Source organism: Anopheles funestus (genome assembly GCF_943734845.2).
Source record: "Anopheles funestus chromosome X unlocalized genomic scaffold, idAnoFuneDA-416_04 X_unloc_31, whole genome shotgun sequence".
Classification (NCBI taxonomy): domain Eukaryota; kingdom Metazoa; phylum Arthropoda; class Insecta; order Diptera; family Culicidae; genus Anopheles; species Anopheles funestus.
The window spans coordinates 5,001-11,661 of NW_026045156.1; the positions used below are offsets into that span (position 1 = coordinate 5,001).

Sequence of the window (6,661 nt, forward strand, 5' to 3'; positions counted from 1 at the left end):
GTAGATGAGCCACCTTCAAGTTGAACTTGAACTGTTTGCACCGTGCATAGTAGATAATGGTCGTTCCAGTACACGGAATCGGACAGGTGCAGTTACACACCGTCCCTACGTGCTGAGCTTCTCCCGTTTCGCTCGCAGCTACTCAGGGAATCCCGGTTGGTTTCTTCTCCTCCCTTATTAATATGCTTAAATTCTGGGGGTTGTCTCACATCACTTGAGGCCTACAACAAAATCAGTCACATTCCATTCGTTTCGAACCCGGGGCATAGCGAACCGATATATACGCAACAACACTTCACACACACACACACACGGATTGGGCAATTTACGGTCATTTTTGAATCAACGATGGCCCCCCCGAGCACGTTGTCCGAATATCACTCCAATAAGGACAACGAGTTCCGCTCGGCATCGTTTTGATTCGATCTCTCAACAACAACTCCCGGTCGACTTGGTCGACTTGGACCCACGATGTCTCCCCCCGAGCATGTCGAGCCAACTGCACCACTATTGTATTGGACAACATGTTCCCCTTCGGGCATCGATGGGTTAATCATGCACCACTATATAAAACCCTTTGACGTTTTCCCCCAAGCACGTTGATCCAGTATTACGACGGATACGGTCAACGAAATCTTGGACATCAAGAGGTTTTCGATTGAATTTCCCCATGTTTCACAACGTACTCTTAGCGGTATCCTACGATACGTCTCACTCTATTTGTGTGTGTGCGCGTTTACGTGCGTGCGATTTATGCGGTTCACCCCTTTACTTTCAGCGCCCTGCGGTCCCAACAAAGGTCCCGAGCACGCCATTATGCACAGTGTGGAAGCGTGTTTCCCCCACGACACTAGACGGGCTGCTCGCCATAGTGTTCTATTGTGGCACGCTCCACCCTGAAGTTTGGTTTGTTGTATATCAAGGAATTGATAGGCACTCAAGAATGTGTGCATCGGCCGGGTTTAATCGTCCGACGCGCAATATGCGTTCAACTTATCGGTGTTCATGTGTCCTGCAGTTCACATTGTGACGCGCATTTAGCTGCGGTCTTCATCGATCCATGAGCCGAGTGATCCCCTGCCTAGGGTTTTATAGTAAGGTTCCCAATGTAACACAATCCCGGTGGTACGTCCAAAGACTAACTTTCTGACTAAGTTGTCTTTATTACCCAATAGTCCCAGGCCTTGTGACTTGTGGCTCATGTCTACGCCCATGGCCACCATTCGCTAAGATAGTTTTGAAGTCACTTTGAAGGCCCAGGAACAACTCTCTTAGCACATCGGTTAACCTGGCGCCGCCCGTCAACTCATGTGCTTGGATCGGATCGAGCTATTGAGTATTGGGCCTGCATACTCGCTCATCCGTATCCTTTGCGTACCGCCCATGGCCCTTGTATGTCTGCACCACAGTTCCTGTTCGTTCCGTGCCTATGGCCGGATACGTATTGCACATCGGTATACCTGTCGCTACTCAGGCAACTCGTGTGCGTGGATTGGATCGAGCTCATGGGGGTGTGTAGAGATTCCATGTTATAATTGCAAGTCCATATCCACTTTATAGGTTAAAGTCATAAGTTGTGATTGCACAACCATTCTTCATAAGAGTTTAATCACTCTTCAACTAACTTTCGTTCTGGTGTCTTGGTATCAAATCGCGTAAGACACAAGATTCTACTGGCCAAATAGAATCTAGCACATTGGTTAACCTGACGCCGCAGTCAACTCATGTGCTTGGATCGGATCGAGCTATTGAGTATTGGGCCTGCATACTCGCTCATCCGTATCCTTTGCGTACCGCCCCATGGCCCCGTCCTTAGAGTTAATGACTAGTAGGCTTAACTCTTTGTATGTCTGCACCACAGTTCCCGTTCGTTCCGTGCCGTGGCCGGATACGTATTGCACATCGGTATACCTGTCGCTACTCAGGCAACTCGTGTGCGTGGATTGGATCGAGCTCATGGGGTGTGTAGAGATTCCATGTTATAATTGCAAGTCCATATCCACTTTATAGGTTAAAGTCATAAGTTGTGATTGCACAACCATACTTCATAAGAGTTTAATAACTCTTCAACTAACTTTCGTTCTGGTGTCTTGGTATCAAATCGCATAAGACACAAGATTCTACTGGCCAAATAGAATCTAGCACATTGGTTAACCTGGCGCCGCAGTCAACTCATGTGCTTGGATCGGATCGAGCTATTGAGTATTGGGCCTGCATACTCGCTCATCCGTATCCTTTGCGTACCGCCCCATGGCCCCGTCCTTAGAGTTAATGACTAATAGGCTTAACTCTTTGTATGTCTGCACCACAGTTCCCGTTCGTTCCGTGCCGTAGCCGGATACGTATTGCACAACAGTAGATACCATCACCTGACGTATCTAACACACCACTATTGTAACTCGTCGTCGAAGGACCTTTCAAGTGCCTGATGGCCAGGGGAGCTCTTACACGGCACGGAGACACAGTGATGCTCGCCCATCACAGTGTACAACGATCGAGTTTGCTTAAGTGTCTGGGTACCTACACACCAGACACAATGCAATGGCCACGGATCCACACAAGGCACATCACATGCAGAAAGCTTCACCAGATTATGACACATACCACACTCTTGTAACTCGTCGTCGAAGGGGCGTTCAAAGTGCCTTACGGCTAGGGGAGATCTAGCACGGCACGGAGACACAGTGATGGTTGCCCATCAAAGTGTACAACGATCGAGTTTGCTTTCCGCGCAAGCGTTCTAAGTGTCTGGGTACCTACACACCAGACACAATGCAATGGCCACGGATCCACACAAGGCACATCACATGCAGAAAGCTTCACCAGATTCTGACACATACCACACACATGCAACTCGTCGTCGAAGGGGCGTTCAAGTGCCTTACGGCTAGGGGAGATCTAGCTCGGCACGGGGACACAGTGATGGTCACCCATCAAAGTGTACAACGAACGAGTTGGCTTTCAACAAATTCTGACACATAGCAAGCGAGCGACCGAGCTACACCGAAGGCAGCCCATGGTTGGTCACTCGCGGACGATCATCAGTAATGATCCTTCCGCAGGTTCACCTACGGAAACCTTGTTACGACTTTTACTTCCTCTAAATCATCAAGTTCGGTCAACTTCAGCCATGCCAGCTGCAGCTCACGAAGGAACCGCGGAAGGTAAGCCTCCAGAAACCTCACTAAATAATCCATCGGTAGTAGCGACGGGCGGGTGTGTACAAAGGGCAGGGACGTAATCAGCACTAGCTAATGACTAGTGCTTACTAGAAATTCCAGGTTCATGGGGACCGTTGCAGTCCCCAATCCCGACTAGATGGGCATTTTAGTGATTTCCCGTTCCTCTCGGAATGGGGGCGCCTATTGGCGAGAACACGCTGCGACCCACATTGTAGCACGCGTGCAGCCCAGAACATCTAAGGGCATCACGGACCTGTTATCGCTCATTCTCAGCTTGCTAAACACAAGTTGTCCCGCTAAGCAGGGCAAACGTAGCCGACGACCGCCCGTGAAGGCGCCCGCCCGGCTGTAACGTCAGGTGCGCCCGGAGGCGCACTGCTGACAGCGTTCTAGTTAGCATGTTTGAGTCACGTTCGTTATCGGAATTAACCAGACAAATCATTCCACGAACTAAGAACGGCCATGCACCACTACCCTTAAATTTGAGAAAGAGCTATCAATCTGTCTTACCTCGATAAGTTTGGACCTGGTAAATTTTCCCGTGTTGAGTCAAATTAAGCCGCAAGCTCCACTTCTTGTGGTGCCCTTCCGTCAATTCCTTTAAGTTTCAACTTTGCAACCATACTTCCCCCGGAACCCGATTTTGGTTTCCCGGAAGCGACTGAGAGCACCGAATAGGGGTAGCGTCTCCCAATTGCTAATTGGCATCGTTTACGGTTAGAACTAGGGCGGTATCTAATCGCCTTCGATCCTCTAACTTTCGTTCTTGATTAAAGAAAGCATCCATGGCAAACGCTTTCGCTTCAGTTGGTCCTACGACGGTCTACGAATTTCACCTCTCGCGCCGTAATACCAATGCCCCCAACTACTTCTGTTAATCATTACCTCTAGGTTTCTGACAAACCAACGAAATCGTATAAACCGAGGTCATATTCCATTATTCCATGCAAGATTATTCTCGGCCAACGCCAACCCCACGGGGGGGCCGGACGCTTTGTCTTAGCCTGCTTTGAGCACTCTAATTTGTTCAAGGTAAATGTGAGTATCTTGAGCACCATGAGGAGCCCGTGCCGGAGTTAACCGGTAGCACGGTACTCGTTCACAGAGTAACGCCCAAGTACACCATTGTGAGTCGCAGCCGTGAGCGCGCGCACGAACGGCCCCGGCGTGTAACCGGGCGCCCGTGGCGGTCACGTGTCTGGACGGGCAATCAACTTCGAACGTTTTAACCGCAACAACTTTAATATACGCTAGTGGAGCTGGAATTACCGCGGCTGCTGGCACCAGACTTGCCCTCCACTTGATCCTTGTTGAAGGATTTATACTCAACTCATTCCAATTATGGACCATCGTTAGAGAGGTCCATATTGTTATTTCTCGTCACTACCTCCCCGTACTGGGATTGGGTAATTTACGCGCCTGCTGCCTTCCTTGGATGTGGTAGCCATTTCTCAGGCTCCCTCTCCGGAATCGAAACCCTGATTCCCCGTTACCCGTCGCAACCATGGTAGTCCTCTACACTACCATCAATAGTTGATAGGGCAGACATTTGAAAGATCTGTCGTCAGTCGACAAGCGACCATACGATCTGCGTCCTTATCCAGACTTCAACTCAAGCCGCCCGGAGGCGATTGGTTTAACTAATAAGTGCACCAGTTCAGCTACCCGCGAGGGCAACAGTCCCGGCATGTTGCATGTATTAGCTCTGGATTTTCCACAGTTATCCAAGTAACTAGTGGTAGGATGATCTTGTGAATTATAGCTGTTATACTGAGCCTTATGCGGTTTCACATTCATTTATGTTTGTACTTAGACATGCATGGCTTAACCTTTGAGACAAGCGTATATTACTGGTAGGATCAACCAGAATTCGTTCCACTACAACTCTCTCTCTCTAGAACCATATGGAATGGCTCTTTGGTGTTGGGTAAGGCACCAATTTGTTGGGGGTGTAACGGTCACCACCAACTTAAAGTTGGTAGGGCACAACGGAAACCACTAACTAAACTTTAGGAAACTAAATTTCCTCACACATTATCTCTCACCATATTAGCACTAGGTGCTATCCACGATTGTACAACGTTTCAACTCTTGAATCGACCGTAGGGCCGCGGGAATTGCTTCCGGGCCCCTATTCTCGCTATTAATTGTTCATCTCTTTCAATACATCGAGTTCGTTCCATTGGGTAGTTCGCATGGCGAACGTTTTGATGCAGCCCCCTGGGGGACCACGGCACTTTACACCGGGTATGGTGTATGCGCAACCTACAGATAACAATAAACCCCTTATGCGTGTGTAAACCGATGTTGGGCTGCTCAACATCTTTCATGGTTACATCACTTGCACCAGAACCCACGGTGCCGATTTGGTAATATGTTGTACATTTACTCTCAAGATGTACGCTTCGGCCCCTTATTCAGGGGGCTCAAGCTATTACCAGCAAGAACAATCCTCATCCAGACTTGAACTCGAAACACCCGCAGGCGAACGGTTTAACTAATAAGTGCACCAGTCTTGAATCCATGCGTCGGTGGAAACAATGCCGGCGTGTTGCATGTATTAGCTCTGAACTTAGCGAGTGATTGCCTTGCAGCTGTCATACTGAGCGTAGAGCGTGATTATCGCTCACTTGAACCATGTTGAATGGCTCTTGGTGTAGGGTAAGGCACCAATTTGTTGGGGCGTAACGGTCACCACCAACTTAAGACTTGCTTATAGGTATTTCAACGTTTTCAACTCTTAAATCGACCGTGTTTCATTATCATCTCTTCTTCTTATTAAATGCATAGAGTTCGTTCCATTGGGTAGTTCGCGTGGCGAACGGTTTTGATGCAGCCCCCGGGGGGGACCACGGCACTTTACACCGGGCATGGTGTATGCGCAACCTACAGATCCACCAATATATTTGTGATCGATAATGCACACTTCTTACACGACTGACCAGTCGACAGCGCTGCCTTCCTATTATGCGTGTGTAAACCGATGTTGGGGCTGCTCAACATCTTTCACGGTTACATCACTTGCACCCGAACCCATGGTGCCGATTTGGTAATATGTTGTACATGGTCTCAAGATGTACGCTTCGACCCCTTATTCAGGGGCTCAAGCTATTACCAGCAAGATCAATCCTCATCCAGACTTGAACTCGAAACACCCGGAGGCGAACGGTTTAACTAATAAGTGCACCCAGTCTTGAATCCATGCGTCGGTGGAAACAATGCCGGCATGTTGCATGTATTAGCCTCTGAACATAGCGGAGTGATTGCCTTGTAGCTGTCGAACTGAGCGTAGAATGTGATTATCGCTCACTTGAAAGGGTCAAGCCCTTTCGAGTCGTCCGGTTTTTACGCCAGACGACTCGGTTCACCATCTTTCGGGAAGGGACCGTCTCGGTCGCAAGCTGCTCCGGTCCCCAAACAACCTGCGACAAATGATAGGAAATGCCGACATCAATACGTGTTCAGTTTGGTTTATCGCT

The 6,661-nt window shown here is 48.9% G+C and overlaps 2 non-coding genes across 2 annotated transcripts in view; both read right to left on the reverse strand.

Annotated features, from left to right (window-relative positions):
• The window catches only part of LOC125773376 (large subunit ribosomal RNA), a 4,180-nt gene extending 3,957 nt beyond the window's left edge, over positions 1-223 (reverse strand). The window contains exon 1 of the ribosomal RNA XR_007420070.1: positions 1-223. This exon is cut by the window's left edge and continues 3,957 nt beyond it. This is a non-coding gene — a ribosomal RNA (large subunit ribosomal RNA).
• Positions 224-931: 708 nt separating this feature from the next.
• LOC125773355 (5.8S ribosomal RNA) lies at positions 932-1,089 on the reverse strand. Its single transcript, XR_007420052.1, has one exon. It is a non-coding gene; the product is annotated as a 5.8S ribosomal RNA (ribosomal RNA).
• Positions 1,090-6,661: the final 5,572 nt, after the last annotated feature.